This window comes from Physeter macrocephalus, chromosome 7 (genome assembly GCF_002837175.3).
Source record: "Physeter macrocephalus isolate SW-GA chromosome 7, ASM283717v5, whole genome shotgun sequence".
Taxonomy (NCBI): Eukaryota; Metazoa; Chordata; class Mammalia; order Artiodactyla; family Physeteridae; genus Physeter; species Physeter macrocephalus.
This window is the reverse complement of record NC_041220.1, coordinates 105,474,960-105,499,232: the sequence shown is the minus strand read 5'-3', so window position 1 is coordinate 105,499,232 and position 24,273 is coordinate 105,474,960. Positions and strand designations below refer to the sequence as shown.

The window sequence follows — 24,273 nt, the reverse complement described above, 5'->3', positions numbered from 1 at the left end:
CAGGGGACAAATTTTGAACACCAAAATGCAACAGAGAGACACTTTATGTTGATGACAGAGGTAGACAAGGGAAACCCAGGTCATCTCCTGAAACTGATCATGTATCCCTTTTCCCCAACTGATACACTCATCTGCAAGTTCCTCCTTTTTTTGGTTAATCAATGTCAGAGCCCTTCCTGAAACATACATTTCCTGAAGACAAACGAAATGCATTAAGCTAAAAATAACAAAAAACACTCAAAAATTTAACTCTGGTTCTACAAACAAGAAACTAATAGTTCTCAAAAGCCAGGAGCCCTGATGCTGGTGAATTTCAGGTGGCATAATCACAAGGAGATACTGGTCCATTATATGGAATCCTCTCCCTCATTTAATGTTTGGCATATGTAATTCACAAAGACATTCACAAACTATAATGAAATTTAGCATTAAAATAGACCAAATGAAATTGGCAGGAAAAGCAAATTAAGTAACCTTGTACATTTCTCACCAGTGTTTGAGAACTGCCCAAATGCTCTTCACATACATTTCTCACTTTCTCGTAATCTTTCAGTCTCTATTTTGCAGAGGAAAAATCTGAGGCTTGGAGAGTAAAAAATAATTTGCTTAGGGTCCTGGGGCAAGAAGCTGGCTCCAAATTCAGCTAGCACTCTTGCCATTCCCCACTGGAAAATGTTGGCCTTGCTAAGAAGCACTGGATCATTAGTGAGGTTGAAGGAAGATACTTATATCAAAGTGATGGGGAAAAACACAGATCTTTTCCAACACCAGCTGGAAAGTTACTGCACTTCCCACAGAGCAGCTAGAAGGTTGCTACTCTCCAAAGCTGCTACAGGCCTTTACTCCTCCAAGACTGTCTCTCACACAAGGACCCTGGCTTAGAAGCATGCCCTGGAACCTGGATTCTCAGCTGTGACCCTGAATACAGGCTCAGTTCCATCAGGACATCACTACCTTTTACTGTTCCTCTCTCCAAACTGGCCTCAATAGAGAAAACATGAATCTGTACTCCCTGTGGGTATAGGCCACCCTGGGTAGATGCCCTGTTCTGGGAAAGGCACTGTTTACCCATCAAGCAATTTTACATCAGCCAGTCCACATCCCTAGCCCATTTCTATTCGCCATCAAATTTTAGTTCAAGATAAGAAAAGCTTCCACTTTGTGTTTCCCTTCAAGGAGCACTCCAGACTTCTCCAGTAAAAGGATTTCTTCTTTTCACAACAAAAGTGCATCTCCAATTATATTGTGGAGTCCAAGGGTTCCTGAACATCTACAAAGTGGAGGACTTGAAATTTCACACAAAGCACACCACAACACAGCTAAGAACCACGGGCTTTTTCTGATGCCCTTTGCAAGTTCAAGGTAGCACTTTCTCACCAGTTTCCCAAGCAAGGAATTTCCCATCTTAAAGCTACGGTGCCCTGAACAGCCCGCAGCTTCAGCCTGGATCTCTAGCCCGGAAACACCGCTCAAGATGCCTCCGTAAGGGATCCTCACTGGATGTTACCTCCATAATTAATTGCTTCGACTTAAGAGTGCTTAGTCACGAAGTTGCTGATCCCAGTCAAACTCGGCTGAAAGAGTTAGAAAGGACCCACTGAAGCCCTGAAAAGCTCCTTGAGAAGCTGATCTTTCTCTGCCTAGCGCTGGAGAAACCTTATGTAACACAATGGTCCATTTCAATGTTATTTCTGCTATCCTATGCGAGGGAAAAAAGACAAAAATCTAAGCACTGGAAACACAAAGAGTAACTCGGGGATTTGTAGCAGAAGCGTCCATCTCCTGGGATTTCACTGGGTCACGCTTATTCGAATCGCACTCAATCATTACTGAGAAAGCAGAAGGCAACAATAATTCTGAAAGCCGAAGGATGGGCGTTGGGTTTTAGAAACACATTTCGAAGTGCAGAGAGGCAGAAGCTGGGTTATCTCCCCCTCCTTTTTTTTTTAACATGAAATTCCTGAAATTAACACTTGAGTGGAAGTTGGTAATTACATTTCAACAAAATAAGGTAAGATTTTGCAGCAAGGCGAGAACGCCCGTGTAGGACCCAAAGGATCCTGCGTGTAAAAGGGCTGTGGCCACTAAAGTCGGTCAAGCACCTGCGCCCGGGCCCTAAGGAACCCTCCGGGGATCGGCTCCCGCAGCGAGAGGCGGGCAGAGCAGCCGAGCCGGTGGCGCCGGGGCTTCGGGAGCTCAGGCTGCAGAAAGCGGAGTGGGCGCACTCCATCCTCATCCCTTGGCTGCTCCTCGCGGCTGCTCCCTGCTAGCAGGGGACCGCTTCGGGGAGCGCAGCGAGAAGACAGTAGATTTGGAGTCGCCTCCCTAGAATCCCCCCCAAAGCATCTCTGTACAAGTAGTGGATAAAAATAGCCGGCGGACAACGCTGGGGGGAGGAGCGAGACTCGCGCAAGACAAGGAACGGATACAACTGGTCCTGCAAAGTGGAGGGCGGAGGAAGAGGGATGCAATCCCCTCCCGAGAGAGGGGACTGGGAGTGCGAGGAAGCGTGGACTCCCGCCCGGCGGAGGGGATGAGACTCAAGACTCACAGAGCCGGCAAACGTCCGCGGAGCAGAGCACACCTCACACCCCGCGCCCTGCATCCCAGCTCTTGCCCCAGCTCACTTCTCCGTCCCATTTTTTTTTTGCCGGCTCTGGAAGCGGCCCTCCGGCTCCCGGCACAGGCAGGGGCCAGAAGGGGGAGCAGCGCGCAGTCGGCCGCCTGGCTCGGAGGGCGCACCTGGAGACACCAGGCTCCGTGAGTGTGCCCCAGGTTCTGAGCCGGGTTCTACGCGTTCCCACCGCGGGTTGGCGCCCCTCCTCCCCTCACCTTCATCTGCCGTCACCACCCAAGGTGCTCGAAATAGAAACAGATGCAGGAAAAAAAAAAAAAAAGAGTAGAAAGTAACACGACAAATCAGAACCGTGCATAACTGGCATTAGGGGAAACGGGTACTTACTGTCTGTCGCCTCGATCTCTCTCCTCCCGAGCATCCCCGCCCCTCGGGAAATGCCCCATCTCTGCTCCGCTCCAAAAGCAAACCAGACCAAGGTTTCCCCACCCTGCATGCTCCCTCAATAGACTGACTTTTTGCTGACTGTATCCGCGCCCCAAGTTCTCAGCCAGAGTGGTACCCGGGCTCCGCTGCGCTTTGAGCTCCTGCTATACCCCTCACGGTCGGTCCTAGAGAGAAGCCTCGGGCAGGAGCAAACCTCCTGACTCTGCTAGGGGGTAAGGGAAAACAAGAATCCAATCCACCAAACCAGAAACCCGGATACCTGCCTGTAAAAACCAGTCCCTGAAGACTTGCACAGCTGAGAGACCAAGTCAGGTTAGGAGGATGGGAAAACCTCTGGCCTCTCCTTCCTTTTTCCCCCAATGTACACTCCACTTGCTCCAGCCTCAACTCACCTTGGGCTCTGCTCTTGCCCTAAGTCCGGGCTGCCAGGTCAGGGCACCTCGACGGCCCCTGGTCTTGCCACTCCCCAGACTGACGGCCCTCGCCTCGCGCGCTCCTCACTCACCTGAGCCGCGCCACCTTCCAGCCGGTCTGGCGCCCGAAGTCGGCTCTCGGGCTTGGCCATGGGCAGCGCCGTGGAGCACCGGCGGCCGGCGGGGCGAGCCTCGGGACGACCTGGGCAGGCGGGTGAGGCACGGGCGCAGGCACCCACTGAGACCAGGCAGTGGCGGAGGTTCGTGGCTGCCTGCGAGCCGGGGACTTTGCAGGCGCGAGGCTAGGCTATCAGACCCGAGGAGGGGAGGAGCAGGAGGAGGAGCAAGGAGAGGGAGGAGGGGACGGAGGAGGCGGGCGCTGAGGGAGAGCGCGCTGGGCAGAGGAGGATCGCGAGCGCCCACTGCTGCCTGGCCCGCTCTGGTGCTGCCCCGAGTCGGGTCCGCTCGGTGACCGGCTAGCTACGTAGCGCTCGGGGCGGCGGGGCTGGGCTGAGGACGCCCGCCGACAGGTATTGCAAGAGTCAGTCCCGCCCACCTGACACGGCAGTTCCTCGGGTTTTAGTCCCGGGAGGCTTGGGGGGGTGGGGATGGGGGCTTGGGGAGGGGACCAGCGCTACCGGGAGGGTGGGGCCTGTTGTGGGTTGGGTGACTCTGCCGTCGCTGCAAACCTGGGAAGTCCTGTCTACTCCGTCACTCTTGCTAGGGAAAGGTAGGTCCGAACCCCGAGCCCACCTCTTCCTCCACTTTCCAGCCTTGCAAGGTCCCCGGCACCTGCGCTCCTCCCACGTGCGTCAGCACCGCCGGTTTGCTTCCCGGCAGGTGCCCACTTTAGGCGTCGGTGCTCTCTGCGCCGCCCAGGAAGCAGGGGGAGCCATCCTCACACACCGCAGCCCAACCGGGACGCCAGTGGCTGGGCATGCCGGGCCGGGATCAGCGCGAGGAGTCGGCTCCCAGGCGCTCCGTGTCGCCATGAACACGCCCTCCAGGTTCGGTTTCGCGTCCGCGAGCGGATGCCGGTTCACCAGGGGAGCGCAGAGCGTTGAGCTCTGCCTTTGCTAGTGCACCGGGATTGCAAATGTCAGCTCTGAAATTAAGCAGGTCTCCCTGCCCCCTACCCCGCGTTCCTGTAGCTGGGAAGTTTTGTGTGAGAACTAGACCGGCCTTCAGTTCAATTTCAGATTTAAGATTTCCAGGGGCCTGGAGTTGGAATCTCCTTGGGGAAGCTGGGCTTCCTGCCTAGCCGAGCCAAAGCAAATCGCCCTCAAAGGCAGATCAGCAAACACGTAAAAAAAAAAAAAAAAAAAAAAAAAGAAGGAAAGAAAAATGCCAGATGAGCGTCAAAGTAATTTATTTTAGATGAAATTTCAGGAGCTCTTCCATATCTTAAGTATTGGAAGATAAATACTTGGAAGAATTCGAATTTGTCCTTTAAGTTAAAAAAACATCATTAACTTTGCTTAGATTAAAAATACTCTCCCATCTAAGTAATTAATGCTGTAGGAAATTGACTCCTTTCTCACGTACTGTTGTTACCCAGTGCCTTTTTAGAATAGAAAACAAGATAATGACCAACATTATCTGGCTGTCTAATAAAGCTAGTAGCATTTGGGAGGCCAAGGCCAAGTCTTATTTTGGAAAATAAGCTTTTAGGGGTTTTAATGACCCTGGTTACTTCTTTGAGCCAGACTAATTTTAACATGCCTATTTTAGGTTGAAAAAAAAAAGGAAAAGAATATATATATATATATGTATTTATGTTTTAAAAAATCACTTTAATCAGACTTGTGGTTAGGGGCTGGGATTGGAGGAAGGTGGTCAAAAAGTACAAACTTCCATTTATAAAATAAATAAGTACCAGAGGTATAATGTACAACATAATGACTATAGTTAACACTGCTGTATGGCACATAGGAAAGTTGTGAATAGAGGTAAATCCTAAGAGTTCTCATCACAAAGTGAATTTTTTCTTATATTCGTTTCTTCTTTCCTTTTTATCGTGTGTATATGAGAAAATGGATATTAGCTGAACCTATTGTCGTAATCATTTCACAATATATGTAAATCAAACCATCAGGCTGTATGTCTTAAACTTACACAGTGATGTATGTCAAACTTATACAATGATGTATGTCAGTTATTAATCAGTAAAACTGGAAAAAGCGAAGTCAGTTTAAAGCCCCACTTTGAAAAGCCTTAACATTCAAATTTATATTAGCTTTAAAAGAAGTGCTTTTTTCCCCCTATTCTATGAAACCGTGTAAAATCACGTATGAGGCTGTGCGGGTCAAATGGTAGTTTAAGATCTACCCTTGCCAATTACTGGTGTCCTTAAGCTCCTACCAGAGGCTAAGCCCAGCACAGACCATGAGTTCTTCAAATTAGGGAGTGGCTTTATGTTCTAAGTTGGCATGATTACTTTTCCTTAAGAGTTCAAAGTGCTTTTGTGCCCATAGTCTGAATTTCACAACTCATTTGTAAGATGCGAAGGGAGGCTATCAGTGATTCCATCTGTACCCTGGGAGCCAAAGTCGGGTTAACTGCTTAGTTCCCCACTACAAGTCCAAAAAGGGAACTAGAACCTCAGGCCCCAGCCCTGAGTCTCTGTTACAAGCTTCACTTGCACCAAGTGACTCAGGCAGATCTGGCAACTGGCAAGAATTTGAGGACTGGAATTTTAGCTTCTTTCATTTTTTGATTTTAGCCAACATTCACTGATCGATGGTGAGAATTCTTGTGCTTAGATAACTAAGAAAGAGTTAATTGGTTATTTTGTTATTTAGCATTTTTGTCTTTGCTAAAACATTTGTCATTTCTCCTGAACAGCCTTCCCTGACCTCTTCTGGGCCTGAGTTAGGTTTCCTATCCAGGTGTTTATGTATCACCAGAACTCAGCTCTGCTATAACAACACAAACACTGTACTGAAAATATCTGCTTAGAGATCTGTCTTCCCCACTAGATTAGAAGTGCTTTGAACATGGGGAGTACAATTTAGTTATCTCTTCCAGAACCTTGCATGGTGTCTGAAACACAGTATACTCTCAAAAAAGATTGTAAACTGAACTTCCCTGAAGGAGCCAGGGTTTAGGTCAGATGTGGTTCCGTTTTTCCATTTCAAAGCTATCAGTGTAAGAATGGATGGTCATAGGAGACACAGTAACAGTCAGCTAGAAAAGTGGGTGTCACTCTCAGATGGGTGTCATCAACTAGAAAATGAGAGGGTGTTAGTAGGTGATCTCTCAGCTGCTCATATTCTAAGATACTAAAGTCTTTATAGAGCACCCAGTAGGTATGTGTTTACTATTATGCCAGGTACGTATGTGTTTACTATTATGCCAGGTACTCAGGAAGAGATGGAAAAGTAAGACATCAACACTGCCCTAAGGGAGCAGAAAATCTTATCTCAAGGAGAAACAAGACTGACACAACCCATTTTTACCGGGACTCACTGCCATCAGTTAAGTTTCAGACTGTGTCCTGCAGAAGATAAAGGCTGCAGGAAAGAAATGGAAGCAAAAGTAACTGGCCTATGTGTTGGTTCAAGAATCAGGAATAACCCTAGCTGAGATTCATCCAAGGCTTTTGTGCCAGGTTCTGTGCAAGGTGAATGATATGAACCTCACCATTTGTTCTTTCATAGACCTTCTTAGAAACCATGATGTCCACATTTTACAAAAAAAAAAAAAGGCACAGAAGTTTGAAGTCATGACATGAGTGAGTGAGAGTAATGAGGACCCCAAGAGGAGGAAGTGATTTATCCAAGGCAGCTACCCTTCCAGTAAAACTTAGACTCCTAGCCCATGCTCTCTACACTTGAATAGTTTGCTTATGTTTGGTTTTGGTATTTTTGGTTGTTTACTTTTCCCCAAATATGTGATGGAAGAGAGAGATCAGGAGAAGGGGAGTTGGAGAGAGAGAGAAAGAGAGAGCTTGCTTCCTCGGAACACCTCCAGGACCCACGGTCACTCTACCTTCCTGGGCTCAACCTGATTTTATCTGTAAGGCTACCCTGTACAGCCTCAGCCTTTCCTCCCTTAATGGCCATTTGACTCTTTCAGGTTAATAGCATGAATATTAAGGAGTCCAGTGGGATTCTTTATAAGCAGAGGAAATTGGGATCAGGTTAAAAATCAAATTTTAATAAACTTTTCAAGTCTTGATTTAGATGGGGCTCTAATGGCTCTCAGTGCTGAATCACCTTAAAAGTCAATGTATTTTTTAAAAGGTCCTTGCTGTATAAAAAGTTTGATGGGTATTGTTTAATTGTAGATTGTGCGTTCCTGTCTTCATAGGAAAGACCACATGTAAAACTGATGAGAGCAGATATGAAATGCCACCATCCACAGAGCTGGTTGGGTAGAGGAGAGGGAGTTGGGTTTGAAAGATAATTTTCACTCATTTGACCAAAACAAAGAGAGTATGATTACACTGTGTGGAAATGGTATCCTCAAATAACTCCTCTAATTTGATTGTGCTGAGGTCTAGAATTGTTTCTATTTCTTTTGACTTGCTAATTAGCTGGAGCAGACGGCTTGTGAGAGAGAAAATGGGGCTCATATCTAGAAAACATGTAGGATTGTGGTTCCTTCCAATCAACACACCCATCACATGCCTTCCCCAACAGCCCATCCAAGTCCCAGCTTTATCTATATGTCCTTGAAAACGTTTCACACCTCTGTGATTATAGATTATTGGATGTTTTTCTGAAAACAGCACTTTCATCCCCTTCCCGATATCAGATGTATTCTTGGCACATGTGGTTACAGGGTTTAGTTCTAACTTTTGTCTTTATAGGACCTATCCTTCACCAAAATGAATTACTTAATTAATTAAAAATTAAAATTATATTGCATGACTACATTGGTGTAAAGACGAGTATATTATTCTTATTTATTTAAATATTTTCTGAGATATAAAGCTTGTTATTTCTTCTGATTTTAAAAGAAATTAAAACTTTTTTGAGAAGCACTGAAAGTACCTTGGGCTCTCATGACTTCTAATGAAGAGCTTGGCCCTGTGTAGATGTGATATTGCAAAGGGATGAATGCTTGATTCTGGTGAAGAATGTGTGATAAACCCAATTTCATACTCATACCTTATGGTGCATTTGTTGTGTTGGGTAAACAACTCTAGACAACATACTGCTTTTATTTCTGATCCTGTGTCAAACTTTGCCCCAAATTACACACATCAGTGCTACAAAAATTGCAATATTGCAGGTCCAAAGTGGTCCCCTTGTTCAAATTATTAGACCCTGCTGAGTTCTGGAAAGCCTTCAGAGCAATGGGAAATTTTGGCACTCTCTTTGATTTCAGCTTTGCTGGGACCAAAGCTGACTGATGCTTTTTTTTTTTTTGTGGTACACGGGCCTCTCACTGTTGTGGCCTCTCCCGTTGGGGAGCACAGGCTCCGGACGCGCAGGCTCAGCGGCCATGGCTCACGGGCCCAGCCGCTCCGCGGCATGTGGGATCTTCCCGGACCGGGGCACGAACCCGTGTCCCCTGCATCGGCAGGCGGATTCTCAACCACTGCGCCACCAGGGAAGCCCTGACTGATGCTTTGATGAGCAGGTCTTGCTGATTCTCTCTTTTAGGTCTTATTCAAGGATCCTGGGAGGTTCAAACTCTCCAGGGGAAGAAAAAAAAAAAAATGGACCTTTTCCTCTCTCTTCAGCCCTATCGGTTCAGTGGAAACATTTACTGGGTACATCCTATATAGCATCCCTGTGGTAGGTACCTGGGCTGAGATTTATAGAGAAGAATAAAATGTAATCCCTTACCCAAAAGGGCTCACAGATGAGCAGAACAGAAAAATTACAATTCAGTCTGACGATTCTCATGTGCTCCTGTTCTCTGTGTACTAGGAAGGTCAAAGGAACATTTGGGCTGCGATTCTCACACCCTTACATCCTACCCTGAACTCTCAGTTTCAAGCAGCACATGCTATTTCTAGCAGCTCTCTCCTCTCGGAGTCCCCGCTGAAGTCCTCCAGAATGTGGCCTATTGTCCGTGAAAACCGGCAGGGCTGCCTTCTCACTTCTAAGCCTTGTTTTGATTCTATATTTAAAATAGAGCCAGAGCTATGAGAAGAGTCTTGAAAGATGCTCAAGTTCTCTTTCTGACTTTTGCTATACTTTTCTTATAAAGAGTTTGCAATGACACTCAGAAGAGCTAGCGATATTTATATATTTTTTCTCCTTTATGGTAGCAATATGTATTTCAAAGAACACTTTGAAGCTCAGACAACTTAGCTCTAAATGAAAAAAAAAAGCATTTTATATTTAAAATGATCAAGCTGACATCTCAATATATTAGTAACAATATTTATTATAAAATGTAAAAATGACTAACCTGCAAGTATGATACCTCAGTTCCTTTTTGTAACTGTCCTGTGACCATGAGAGACCTCAGCAGGGAAACAAACTCTGACCTCTGGTACACAGAAGATATAAAAACAAGTGGATCAGAGAAGAATCAAGACAGAGCCCTGATCAAACCATGCTTGAATTCCATGTTAAAAAAAAATGGTTAACTTGTACAAAGTTAGGAAAATATATTAGACAACATGGGAAATGAGGAGGTATGTAGAGGTAAATAAAAATCATGACATTTATTGATATGCGTTATGCTAGGAGATTCGAATACATTCTCCTTTTATTCCCATTTTGCACGTGGACATAGAGAAGTTAAGTATGTTCTTAAAGGGCATACAACTAGCAATGCTGAATTTAGGACCAGGTGAACATCAAGTCCTTCTATGTTTTTTTCATGTCTTATGATGTAATTCTCTCTTTCCTCTCTTACCTGCAAGTATGCACTTTAAAAAAGTAGAGAGAAGAGTCCAGTGGATTTTATGTCCTGTCTCCAAATGAAGAAGAGGAGATCTGGGGTTCTCTTCATGCCTAGAAAATGTACTTACATTCTAGGAATTATCCATAAGGTATTTAATTCCAATATTCATGCTGTAATTGCATTCAGTAAACTCACTCTGGGCTTAAAAGCTCAGTTCTCAGTGTAATTGTTTTTCTCAACCCACATACAATCAGCCCTTTAATATAGTAGCTGTTATGGAGATGTATTTCCTGCAAACTTTATCTCACATTGGGGCCCTTGACTTCATGTTGTGCTTCAGATCTCATCTCTAGTGTCTTATGGTCACTAGTTCATTTATTCCAGCATCAGGTAGTTTTCTAGCTCTTACTCTCTGCCAGGCACAGGGGTGGGCCCTGGAGATACAGGGTGAAGTGGAGACAGCACCTGCTGTCGTCTTAGAGCTGAAAATCAGGAAGGTGTCAGTACATCCTTTGGAGGATTGAATGCGCTTGCCAGCTCTTTCTCTTTATTTGGAGTCAGCTTGCCTTTCTGAATTTATTTCTTCCTGGAAGCTGTTTTGGTTGGTAGGGACACTCTGCCTGTCTAGGGAAATGGATGGACTGATTTGTGAGCAAATTGCAAAGAAGAATAACTTCAGATGCTCCATCAGCTCTTCCCGTCTTCCTCATGGGAGCAGGATGCCTGCAGGAAGCATCCAACCTGCTCGACTCCTCTGCTGCTTCTCCGGGGTCCTCCCCTGTGGGAGAGAGGTCTGTTCTGGCCTGGGGCTGTCTCTTCCTCCCTACGTAACTGTACCCAGTTCTGGGGTTCAGCTAGCAGCCCTTTTGGCTCTCATGTGGTTCATTCTCCAGTGTAACTTTCCTCAGTAGTGAAGGACTTATTTAGCTTTCATCTGTCTTGGTCTTTATTGCACAGGCATGGAAGAGGGGTGCCACTTATGGAGGCAGATTTAAAATCTCCCAACTGATTAACCCTCTTTCTTTCCTGGTCCTAATTCATTTATCCCTTGCCCACAATTAGCACTCATTATGTACTGCCCTGTTCTCTAATTGTTAACATGGCCAAGGTCATTTCCTGGTGTTATTGTAAGTCTATTGGGCTCATAGTCTATGCCTTTTAGGCCCTACTCATACTTAGAAAGAGAACATGAAGTGAACTCCTCCAAAGTAAACATTCAGGAGATATCGCATACCCCAGGAGGGCAGGTTCCAGAACCAGATTGCTGGGGTTCAGATCCCAGCTCTGCAGAATGAGCTCTGTGACTTCACCCAAGTTATTTAGCCTCAGTTTCTTCTTCTCTAAAGTGGTGAAAATAAAAATGGCCCCCTTCTCTTCTTATTACATGTAAAGCATATAGTACACGCTGAATGCAAGCACATTATTATAAAAGGGAATTAAATCAGATGGTCCCGCCTTTCTTAAAAAAAGTACAACAAAACCCATCTGCCTTCTTAAGCACCCTAAATGGCCTCTGGATTACAGACCCTTTAAGGGAACAGTTCTTCTTGTGAACTGACAGCGTCTACCCCAGAGGTCATTGCTGCTTGAAAATCATAGCAGTGAAGGGAAGGAGAGTTCTCAAAGAGCAAAAGCTTGGGAGTCAGACAAAGCTAAGTATGATTTTCTGCCTTTCAAGTCTATTCACATTTTCGCTCTGAACCTCATTTTTTCTTCTATAAGATACACACAATGGTACTTAGAAGACAATATTTTGAGATTTAGGTAAGATGACGTAGCTGACAGCCACTGACAGTGCGTGGCACATATATTTTGGTTTTACTGAATACAAGGAATATTCCTTCTGTCACTGATTTCAAGTAGTGCCATTAACCAGAGCTGATGTTGCTTCCTGAGTGGACTTGTATTCACTTGAAAGGAAGGGGTGGAACAGAGCAAGAGGAAAAGACCCCAACCCCATGGGAAATCAAACTGGGCCATTATCCTCTGAATAAGCGAGAATGGGAGGTGTTTCTTTTGCAGAGAACATCATTCTAAGTTTGCTAGTTGTACTCCACTCACAGGTGTGGCATGTTGAAGCATAAAGGAAACTCTCTTTCATCATCCACCCTTGATATATGCAGAATAATGGCCTCCTAAGATGTCCACATCCTAACACCCAGAACCTGTGAACATACGATCTTATGTTATGAGTTGAGTTGTGTACCCTGACGCTCAAATCCGTATGTTGATGTCCTAACTCCCAGGACTTTAGAAGGTGACTGTTTTTGGAGATCAGGTCTTTATAGAGGGAATTAAGAGAAAATGAGGTCATTAGAGTGAACCCTAATTTGACTAGTATATTTATATGAAGAGGAGACTAGGCCAGAGAAGGACAGTCATACAAGGTCACAGGGAGAAGGTGGTCATCTACAAGCCAGGGAGAAAGACCCTTAGAAGAAACCAACTCTTCCAACACCTTGATCTTGGACTTCTACCTTCCAGAACTGCGAGGAAATAAGTTTCTGTTGTTTAAGCCATTCAGTGTGTGGTGCTGAATTAACGGCAGCCCAAAAAAATGAACACAGTCCCATAAACACTTTGTTGTTGGTTTGCAAGAGAATAGAGAATTCCTGGTCATTACTACAAATAAGGACATTGACTTTGTGAAGTCACATTTATACCACAATGCCCTGTTTCTGTTCTCTTTGCATATATACTATCTTTAAAAAAAAATTATTGGAGTATAGTTGCTTTACAATGTTGCATAGTTTCTACTGTACAGCAAGGTGAATTAGCTATACATATACATATATCCCCTCTTGTTTGGATTTCCTTCCCATTTAGGTCACCACAGAGCACTGAGTAGAGTTCCCTGAGCTATACAGTAGGTTCTCATTAGTTATCTATTTTATGCATGTATCAATAGTGTATATATGTCAATCCCAATCTCCCAATTCATCCCACCCACCTCTTTCCCCCTTGGTATCCATACATTTGTTCTCTACGTCTGTGTCTCTATTTCTGCTTTGTAAATCAGATCATATATACCATTTTTTTTTCGGATTCCACATATATGCATTAATATACAATATTTGTTTTTCTCTTTCTGACTTACTTCATTCCAATGAAAATTCTTAGTGTATTTCTAAAAGACATTTTAAAACAATTATACTCACCACATGTACTTCAAATAATAATAACATTGAAGTGATGGCAGTTGGGTGTATTAGTTATATATTGCTGTGTAACAAATTAACCCTAATGTTAGTGCCTTAACACAACACAGTTTTCTATTGGTTTCTGTGGGTCAGGATGGCTAAGCTGGGTCCTCTGGCTCAGAGTAGCTCAGAGTAGCTCAGGTTCTAATCAAGGTGTCTGTCTGAGCTGCAGTCATGCCTAGGCTCAGAGTTGGAAGATCTGCTTCTAAGCTCACTCACTTGGCTGTTGCCAGGATTTAGTTCCCCACAGGTCATTGAACTGAGGACCTGGTTCCTCGCTGGCCATTCTGAGGTTTCCCTCAGTTCCCTGCCATATGGCCCCCCCACAGGGCAGTGGGCTTCATCTGAGATAGCAAAAAGCACACCCCAGATGGAAGGCAGAATCTTTTTATAACCTAACCTCAGAAGTGACATCCTGTCACGTGTGTCACATGCAATTTGTTATAAATAAGTAGCTAGGTCTAGCCTATACTGTAGAGGGTGAGGTTACTGGAAAGTATGAAGTCCAGGAGGCAGGGATCATGACAAGTTTCAAAACTGACTGCAGCAACAAGCAAGTCCATCAACAAGCAGGCAGCGACATCAGCCTCATGACACTGCTTGGCTGACCACAATGGCAAGATGCCATCAACTGTGGGATAATCCCAATTTCACAAATATTAAAATGTAAAAAACAAACACCTTAAAGTCAGTGAAATACAGTATGTTATTTCTTAAAATCTTTGAAACGGCACCCTTAAGTGATGTATTATAACATTTTTTCCTGTAATTTTTCCCATTACCTTTGTAATTACATGTTATAATAAGAATAAAGAAAGCCAAAACCATTGAATCAAATTTTGAGGTACTTAATTAGTAAATCATTCAGTCAGTGAAGAGATGGATACTACTGTGTTCTATGCATGTGAACTAATCCTCAAAATGTTTGATGTACTCAGAGAAAAAGATCATTTTAACTTGACCATCAAGGGTCCTGCTTGACCATCAAGGGTCCTGCTTCCAAATGACTGGTCAGAGAATGGAAAGCCTCACAAAGAGGTGGGATCTGGGCCACATCCAGGAATCATGGGCTTGGTTTCTATAGAGGAGTTTCAAATGGCAAAACTCTCTGCTGAATTTACTGAAAACGTCAGAGGAGGAAGAAGCATTTACAGGCCCCAAGTGATACATGAATAAGAACTACATGCTACTTTTAAACTTCCACATCTCAGTATTAAGGGTTCAGCCAAATTTTAAAGTTTACTTTTGCATTTGTTTGATTATAAAGTAATACTTGTTCATGATAGCTAATTTGGAAAATCACAGAAAATTAGAGGAAAAAACAAAACAAAATAATAACACCACTACCCAAAGGCAATTCCTGGATTAAGACTGGGTAGATAATAGCTGAAATGAAAAATGAAATTGAAATTGCCAGTTTGTCCTACTAGGGTATTTCTAAGTCTGTAGCATTTAAAGTTGTTTAGTTTTAACTTTATTTAACATAACATTTATTGTATATTTGGATTTCTAATTTCTTAGGAACAGGCACAAACAGGGGCCAGGTCTTTGCTTTAAAAAATTAAATTAGTGTGTAATACTTCAACATTCACTTCATATAGAAAATGAACAAATATTGTCTGATGATGCATGGAAGTCTGAAGAAGGGAAAGTAGTGAAACAAACTCGCTTTCACCCAATTCATGAACCAGGAATGAAGAACTGGGTTCAAGACGTAGGGATAGGTCTTGTTTACCTCCGCAAGGCTCGCATGCCTCTTCCTCTTTGCACCACCCTCCCTCCTTCCCCAAAGCACCCACTCTCCTGACTTTTAAAATTAGAGATTAAATTTGCAAACTGGAACGTTATTTACATACCATCATCCAGTATTCTTCTGTTTCTCAGTCCTTTCTTTCAACATCATTTATGCAATTCATCTACACCATTGCTTGGAGATGAAGTTCATCGTTACTGCTGAATTGTATTATATCGTGTGAGTATCGGAATTTCTTAGTCCTACTGTTGATGGTATTCAGGTTGTTTCCAGTTTAGGACTTTCCCAAATCCCACATCTGTGAATATCCTGGTGCAAGTGTTTTTGGTGCACAAGTGCAAACATTTATGTTGTTCTACACTTGGGAGTGGGATTGCTACATCGTAGGACTTGCAAAAGTCCAACTGAGTGGTTAATACCAGACTGTTTTCCAGAGAATGTGGGCTGACTCATTCCCCACCCATAGTGTGTGAGTTTTCATGGCTCTGCTTCTTCTCCAGCACTTGGTAGCACCAGTCTGTTTACTGTCAGGAACTCTACTGAGTATGTAATGCTGTGCCGTTTTGGCTTTAATTTGGACTTTTGTGATTGCCAATGAAATTGAGCAGTTTTTTTCTATGTTTAATGGCTATTTGGATATCCTCTTTTTTCCCCCAGTTTTACTGAGATATTATTCACATATAGCATAAATAGGTTTAAGGTGTACAACATGATAATTTCATATATGTATATATTGCAAAATGATTATCACAGTAAGGTTAACACCTCCATTCCCTGACATAATTACTGTTTGTTTGGTTTTTTGGGGGGGTGGTGATAACATTGAAGATCAACTTTCACTTTTTTTAAAAAAATTAAAGTATAGTTGATTTTCAGTATTATATTAGTTTCAGGTGTACAGCATAGTGATTCAGATTCAGATTTTTGCAACTTGATTACAGGTTATTATATGAAAGCGGGTGTAATTCCCTGTGCTGTACCATATAATCCTGTTGCTTATCTATTTTATATATAATAGTTTATATCTGTTAATACCATACCCTTAATTTGTCCCTCTTTTACGAAGTGCCTATTTATGTCTTTTGCCCATTTTTCTGTTGTGTTTTTGTCTTTTTGTTATTGATTTGTAGAACATCTTTATATGTTTGGGGCAAGTTACTATGCCTCCGTTTCCTTGTCTACAAAATGGCAATAATAATAATACCTACTTCACGTGATGTTGTCACAAGGATTATATGAGTTAATGCATGTAAACACTTAGAACCATATGTGGCACACAGTAAGTGCTCCCCTAAGTGTTTCCTGTTGTTATCAGCCAGGTTCCCATGACTAGCAGGTTGTGGACACAGAACTCCGAAGAAGCTTCTAACTTCCATTCACCAGACATTGTCTTGCCAACAGCAACTTTACACATCCAGAAAGATTGAAACTCACCATAGTCACCCCTAATTGGGCCCACCCAGGGCCCCAGTGGTAGCTTTAGAGGAAAATGCTGGTTGTGATTTTATTATCATCACCACACTATTTTTAAAATATTAAAATTGTGTTTTTCCTCTGAAGAGAACAAGGTAGCTTTTTAATTGAAAATTACTGAAGAAGCATTTGTCTCACAGCCACTGTATGGTGCAGTTGGCATTTGGCATGTTGGTTCCAAAAGTTTTAACAAAATGATTTTGCACCATGAGGGTAAAAAAAAAAAAAAAAGAAAAACTCCCCAAACACAGGAATTAAATGTATTAAAAATGAAAGGACATGCAATGTGAGCAATGAAGTATTTTAGGCTAAGTGCCCTTCCCGGCCTCAGACAACTTCCCTTGGTTCACAAGCCACACTTTGGAAAAAAGGGATATTTTTTTCTTTTCTACTCTATTGCTCCCAGGGGCCATGGCAATCGAATTTCTTAGAAACAAACAAATCAACAGACTATAATCAGCCTGCCTTGGCTCCTTCCATTTGTGAAATTTTCACAGATAGATTAAATAAATTATTTTTTGAGGAGGGAAGTGTGCAGAGGACCATAATTTAGGCCTTTACAACCAAAACTGACAATCTTTCATTTATTATTCCTCATGGAGAACAGCTACTAATATCTTCCTTCTAGGTCCCTTAATTAAATTCAGCTTCTTATATTTTTTTCTTGATTCACTCCCTTTCATTCCTGGATTAACCTAGTTCTTCATAGTTGTAATTTCTCTCGGCTGTTAAATTTCATTTACCTCATTTAAATTTCTGGAGATTTCTTTCCCAAGTGGAAAGTGTTTATTTTTTCACTTCTCTCCCTAGGCAAGAAAACCATCCCACTTAGACCAGAGTTAACTAAATTATAAACATTCACACTGAAATGTATTATCCTATATGGTAAGTACATGTGTGAATATAGAGTGATTTTGGAAAGGGAGAGTGATTGGCCCAAGACTGTCAAGAAAACAGTCTTCTCCGTCCTTGAAGTCCCTTCAAAGGGTTACGTCTTCCACAAAATCTTGTCCTCTCAACTTCCATAGAATGACTGTGCGGGTACTATAGTAAACTGTGTGGTTATTCCTGATATTTGCTCCCACCTTCCTGTATAGGGTTATACATACTTGCCTGTTGCTGTGTCTTACAAGGCCCCCTGTGGCAAGACTGTACTATTTTGCCCATGGGCTTTGGCGTTGAGCATGTGACATGCTTCAGCCAATGGGATGTGAGCAGATTAGTCTCCTCTGAGGGGAAACTTTCAAAGGCGTCACAAGTTTCCACCAACACTCTTGTTCTTCTCCTGTCCCAAGTTCCTTCATTCTGGTTCTAGAATGAACAGGCACATGGAACCCCAGGAACCGAGCTGTGGCCTCCTACATGGGACATGAGCAAGAACTGAATGTCTGAGGCTTGGAGGTTATTGGTTACTTCCTGCCATTGAAACTGTTTATTGACTTGTCTTATTCAAGGTATGTTCCTTGAAGACAGGGAATGCATCTTCTTTGTTGAATATCTGCATAGTTTGGTGCTTGCCCATCGGTAGGAACTAATAAAAGTTTGTTGAATAACTGAACGACTTGATGAAGATCTCCAGCAATAAGCATCTACCCTCTTCTATGGCAGCTATGCCTTTTGGAAAATGTTTCTCACCCTCAGCAGAACTCTGATTCTCTAGGACTTCCACTAAGCGTATCAGTTCTCTCCCCTGAGCTCACATAAAACCACCTGATACCTCGTCCATAAGACAGGCCTCTAGTGTTTGAAAACAGTGCTATTCTCCATTCGGGAGTTTGTTCCTTTTGTTTTGTTATCTTCCATGCTTTCCAACTCCTCAACCTCCTGGGGGCTCTCCTTTCCAGGTTCAGGGATGTCCCCATGTCCCCACTAGAACATGAGATCTGGAATCAGCACCAGCCTCTGTGTGTGGTCAGAGTAGCACAAAGTGAGAAAAGGTCATCTCGTCTGGGGTAATCCTCCATCTGGACTGATTACACTGCGTCTAACACAGCCTTTGCTGTTTTTGGCGGCCACATCACACTGCTGACTCGTATTGAATCAATCAAATCCCTTAAGCCTTATTCACGAGTCTTTATGACCAAGTTCTGCCCCAACTTATGAGGTAGGTTTCGGGGACCCAAATACTTTTCCTTGTTAAATTCTTTACCACATTTCATCTGGTTCGTGGTTTCTGTCTACTTGGGAAAAGGAAAGCTTTGATTTCTGGGAATGGAAACTCAGCTATTAGCCAAGAGAGAGGAGAAACAACCGTGTCCAATCAACTATGGAATGATTAGAGAGCCCCACTGTCTGGTCCAGCAGTCTGCAGTTAACTATGTGATGCAGTTCATTGCCAAGCCTATGGTGTCTTCGCTGAATTTCTCAAGGAGAATGGAAGAATATTGAGATCCAGCACCGACAAGCAGCTCTACTTACATGTGACAGACTCAAAAGTGGCGCCTGTGATTCCCACCTCCTAGTAGCCCCACCTTTGCATAATTCCCTCTGCTTGAGCGCGAGTGCATCCTCTAATTTGCTTCAAACCACTGGAATATGGCAAAGGTGACGGGATACAAGTGACTGCATGTACACTGTTATATTACATGAGATTGTAATATTATCTTTCTAGGAGACTCTCCCCACTGGCTGTGAAGAAGCCATGAATGTTGTGAGCTGCCCTGTGGAGGAAGCCACATGGCAAGGAACTGAGAATAGCAGTTTCTAACTGACAGTCAGTAAGAAACTGAGGTCTTCCCTCCTACAGCTTGTAAGAAAGGGATGCTTCCAACAGTCACGTGGCCCTGGAAGAGGATCTTTCCCCGGGTCAAAACTTGAAGTGAGACTGCAGCCCTGGCCAGCACCTCCATTGCAGCTTTCAAATGAGACTCTGAAATGGAGAACCTAACAAAGTGAAGCCTGGACTCCTGATCCGCAGAAACTGTGATATAATAAATGTGTGTTGTTTTAAGGTGCTACGTTTCTTGTAAATTGTTACTCAGGGATATGTAACTAATATACCATGAACTTAGGTGATAGAAACCAAATTCAGCTGGAAGCCAAGGATATCACGAAGCCCAGAAAACACACACCCATTGTCTTTCTTTGGTAGGGTGGATTGACTTACAGAATCTTTGATGAGCCCCGTGTACCATACCACCAGGATGTTAAAAGGCCACCTTAATAGCCAACCTCAGACAATAGAGATTTTTTTCTAGTATTTGTCCAAAGGACCTCTGCTCTTTCATCTCGTTCAATGGTCTACTCTTCTCTTTGACTACCTTTGGATTCCTTGGTACTGTACCTGAGTCTGGAAGTTTTCTTCCTGCTCTCTGGTCTCTTAACTTTGATTCTCCACTGAAGCAGAGTTCCTAGTTTTGATGGCTCCTGTACTTTTCTTGAGAGGAATCTCCATCGTGGTTCTGTTATATCTATGTCTTCCTGGTCTGGTTCTCCCAGACCTCCTCCCACCAAAGGAGAAGCATCTAATGTTCTAGACTGCTTAATGGTGAAAATCCTCCAGGCAATAGTATAACCTTCAATACAATCTTAGATATTGCTGATGTCAGTGGGGTCACCTCAAGCCATTTTGTTATTTCCACTGGGGTTCTTTTCCTCTTTGAGCATAAACCTGATCATTATCATCATCATATGAAAATTCTGTGTATATCTTCACATATAAAAAGGAACTTGTGAGTACCAGTGGTTGGCTAAGAGTCATTTGTATATACGTGCTGATGGCCCATTGGTATGACCCAGCCGTGGCTTTTAGTTCCTGGGAAAGTGCTTGAATCCTGCTTGTCATCTCAGAGACTGGACGCTGCAGCCTGAGAGAGAAGCTGATGAATGGGCCTTTGTGTTTATATCAGCCATGCTGTTTTTACATGCAATTGAGCTTACCAGAGATAGAAAGGGCTCCTGGATTTCTTTAGACCTAACGTACTTTAAATACTATGTATATAGAGATAGAGAATCCAAGAGCCCACGTTCTACTCACCCAATCTTGTTCTTTAAAAGCAAAGCAGTCTTTGAGCTTAGGGACACAGGCCCTCCTCATAGACTTGACCTTTCAGGTTCAGGCAATTTCCCGTAATGTATTACTGCTGAGGAAAAACATATGCTACGAGCAACTTGAGTCATGTCCACGGATGGCCTTAGAATAATAGAGAGATCAGAGATGGAACTGAGCTAACCACTCATTCCAGCCCTTAATTTTTCCAACAGAAAAACAGAACCTCAGAAAGGTCAAATGCCTGGATCAAATTTATGCAGTTAATTCATGGCAGTGTCCAGACTTGATTTCAGACAAGGTAGCCATGGTGTTCTTTAAAAGCCCATAAAGAAATGAAAGTCCAGAGGAGAAGGTCAATCACTTCTAATTACTCAGAGGAGAGGTGAGTTAGAACATACAAGGCCAGACCTGAAAGGACAGGCACCAGATCCAGGGAAGACTATTCTCCCTCTCCTGTCTAGACTTTGAGGAGTCCAGATAACAGGTGGGGATGAAAATAGATATCCACTATCTCAAGGGAGACTAGGGTCTAAGAAGAGAAGGCATCAGGCATGATGCCCTTTCCCCAGGGATCCTGTGTGCAAGGAGCAGCCCTCTTAGACAAAGTTTTGATATTATAGGACTGTTTATTTCCTTGTTTCTGCTCCTGAGCATTTAGTAAAAGGCTTATTGATTTCCATTATTTTTAATTCCAGCCTGGCCTCAGCTGTACAGTGGGGAGTTAATAGAAAGGTCTTTTCTTTCTGGTCCAGACTATTTGAAGATTACTACCCTCTAAGGCCAGCGGGATGGTGATAGTTGGAACCAGAAAGGGATGCAAAGCAAAGGAGAATCTGAAAAATGAGGTCAGGGCCTCAGAATCAGGTGCTTCTTTCTCCAAGATATTCTCTTTTAAGTACCCACCTTGCAAGGACTTTTTTTTTTTTTTTTTTTGGCTTATAATACATTTAAGGCCTAGATTAAAGGCTTCCTCTATCACCAGGTCTCCAAGATTTACCATTTACTCCTTCAATACTCTCTTCTGCATCCCCATAGCCTTTAAGTGGATGTAGATGCCTTGCTAGCTGTAAGTATGTCTGTCCATCCTACCAGAGGGTAATCTTTCTCAAAGAAGGGAAAGTATCTTTTTTATTTTATATCCCCCTCCTCTAACCCCCACCCAAAGTGGCTAAAATATGAACTGAAAGGTGGCAGATAATCACAAAATACGTCTTCTGTTAGGAGAAGTAGCAGCACATTGAGGTTGAGCCTAGAGTCACTGAAGTCACATGGCCTGGATTGGATATATGGCTCCAGTGAGCGCTCATCTTGTGACTTCCGTCAGTATCCTTGGCTTTTCTGTGCCCTGTTTTCTTAATCAGCAGAGGGCCATGTTAATAGTACCTGTTCACTGGGATTAGTGTGTGTTAAGGGAGTTTGTTTCATGAAAAGTTCTTAGAACATTGCATTGTCTGGCATTTACAAAGCCCTCCAAAGGTAGATTGTATGCACTGGGTTCCATGGTCCAACTCTACACGTGGTGGCATCCCACCAGTGTACGGCAGAGTCATTCTGGGAGCTTCGGCCTGGTTCTTTCAGCTGTGCCCGGTCCCCACCCCAGCACGACCTCCCCTTCATCTCAGCTGTCTTCTCCCTGACCCACTAGGGATGTGTCCCAAGGCCCAGATGTTTTTCTCAGTTTCCTTGCTTTGACTCTGCCATGGGTCTCCCAAGGCTGTACTGTAGAAACATTGCCTCTGTACAAGCATCCATCTCCCTCCAACCTCCTACTTATTCAGTTTCAAAAGGGTTAGGATTTGGGTTGCATCTCTGAGTCTACTTGATGACCACATGGGGATTCTAGATTTTATTGTCTGATGTATTGTGCGGGATGGGGAATCTTGGCCTCTGGTGCCTCAGGTTATGTAATTCTGGATTGAGGATCTCCTGTGCTTTTCTAATAGTTCATTGATTGGGGGAGGGCTTTCCTCTGGGAGAATAGGAGAGTGATAATTACCATGGCCTGACCTCCAACATGAACACCTGTGGACATTATGTTCCTTCCAGGTCAGTCATTCTCAAAGTGTGGTCCAGGACCAGCAGCTTCCGCATCACCTGAGAACTTGTTAGAAATACAAATTCTCAGACCCCAACCAAGACCTTCTGAGTCAGAAACTCTGGGAGGAGAACCAGCAATCTATATTGTCACAAGCCCTCCAGGAGATGCTGGTATGTACAATATCAAGAACCACTATTCTTGGCCTTCAAACCACCTTTTTCTGTGATGATACCGCAGATGGCCAGGGAAATCCCTCTTAGGCGTCTATGTTATACCTTTATCAGGTAAGAGACTTTACAGAGGTGTTTCCCAAACTTCCATGATGACAAGAATCATATGGCAGAACATGGTAAAAAATCATTCTCAGCTTTTATCCCGACCCTCTGAATTGTGATCTCTGGGGGCAGCACCTGGGAAGCTACATTTTTAACCAGAGTTGCAGGTGAATCTTACCCATGAAGTTTAGGAAACTCTTCTTGAAGGTGGGCGTGGTGGCTATAGGCTGGGTGGACTTTTCGCACCTGACATATTGGAGATGAGCATTGACGGGTCAGGAGCTGTCAGAAGAACAGATTATTATCAATTTTTCATTCCTTCTGGCTCCACAAAGTGGACAAAACACAGCACTGGAGTCTACACAAGCTGCAGGAAATGTCTCTCCTGGCGTCCTCATTTGTCCCTGGATTTCCCAGACAGGTATACTTGCAGCCTCTGTGTCCCTTGTCTTTACTTCCCTGGTGTCCTGAGGCTCTGTATGATGGGAAGATGAGAAGGTCCTTGCTCCCGGGGTATCAGCCACTCTGAGCAGCCTTCTTTCTGCTCCTTACCATCCAGGAGCATTCACTCCTGTGTGTCCTTTTGTTCTGATTGCCACTATTTTTCAGGGAGGTCTCCATCATCCCTGGATAATGAGTGCTGTGCTGAAAGAATTTTTACCCATTAGTAGCTCTAAAGTCCAAAATCCTAAATGCAGTCTGGCCCTGCCCACTGGTCTCAGACAGAGACATCTTTACAAGCACCAAAGACTGACTTGTAGCAATTTAGTTGAAACGGGTGATTATTGAAGGGTTTTCAGGGCTCATAGAAACAACAGGAGGAGGAAGAGCAGATGTAGAAACAGGTAATCACCAGGGAGAGCTGACCATCAAAGGCTGCAGCAAAGGTCATTACAGAAGCATGGGCTGGCCCTCTCAGGGCACCACGGTGATGAAAGTGACCTCTGTTCCCACATTATTGCATCATTCTCTCAAGATCCAAACCCTGGAATTGATTGCCAACTTGCAGAACCCAACTCACGAGCCAGCTTGCTGACCCAAGACAGGGAGAGAAGAATTGTATTGCTTCTTCTTCTCTAGTGAGGGGTCGGTGTTTCTCACCAGGACTCCAGCTAATAGGAGTTTCCCAAATGGGAGACTGGGGATGGTAGGAAGAGGAGGCTGGTTGTCCCAGAAGCTAAAACTTCTGATAAGTGTCTACTATGCGGATGCTCGAGCTTTTGACAGTGCAGATATTTAGAGAAAAATATAACTTACACAACTTCAAGTGCTTTCTTGAAATTAAAGGTAGCAAATGG

General features: G+C 43.7%; 1 protein-coding gene and 1 long non-coding RNA gene across 15 annotated transcripts in view; one reads left to right on the top strand and one right to left on the bottom strand.

Moving 5' to 3' along the window:
* Positions 1 to 3,835, bottom strand: part of HS3ST1 (heparan sulfate-glucosamine 3-sulfotransferase 1) — a 30,326-nt gene extending 26,491 nt beyond the window's left edge. For 6 of the 10 annotated variants that reach the window (XR_008617854.1, XR_008617853.1, XR_008617856.1 and 3 more), the window contains exon 1: positions 3,528 to 3,704. The gene's annotated coding sequence lies outside the window, so the exon portion shown is untranslated. Of the gene's footprint in view, positions 1 to 3,414 lie in introns of all 10 variants that reach the window. The other 4 variants (XR_008617855.1, XM_007106580.3, XM_055086141.1 and 1 more) reach the window with 4 other exon arrangements.
* Positions 3,836 to 4,177: 342 nt separating this feature from the next.
* The window catches only part of LOC102980905 (uncharacterized), a 55,936-nt gene continuing 35,840 nt past the window's right edge, over positions 4,178 to 24,273 (top strand). For 4 of the 5 annotated variants that reach the window (XR_008617849.1, XR_008617852.1, XR_008617851.1 and 1 more), the window contains exon 1: positions 4,178 to 4,442. This is a non-coding gene — a long non-coding RNA (uncharacterized lncRNA). Of the gene's footprint in view, positions 4,443 to 6,157; positions 6,178 to 24,273 lie in introns of all 5 variants that reach the window. The other variant, XR_008617850.1, reaches the window with a different exon arrangement.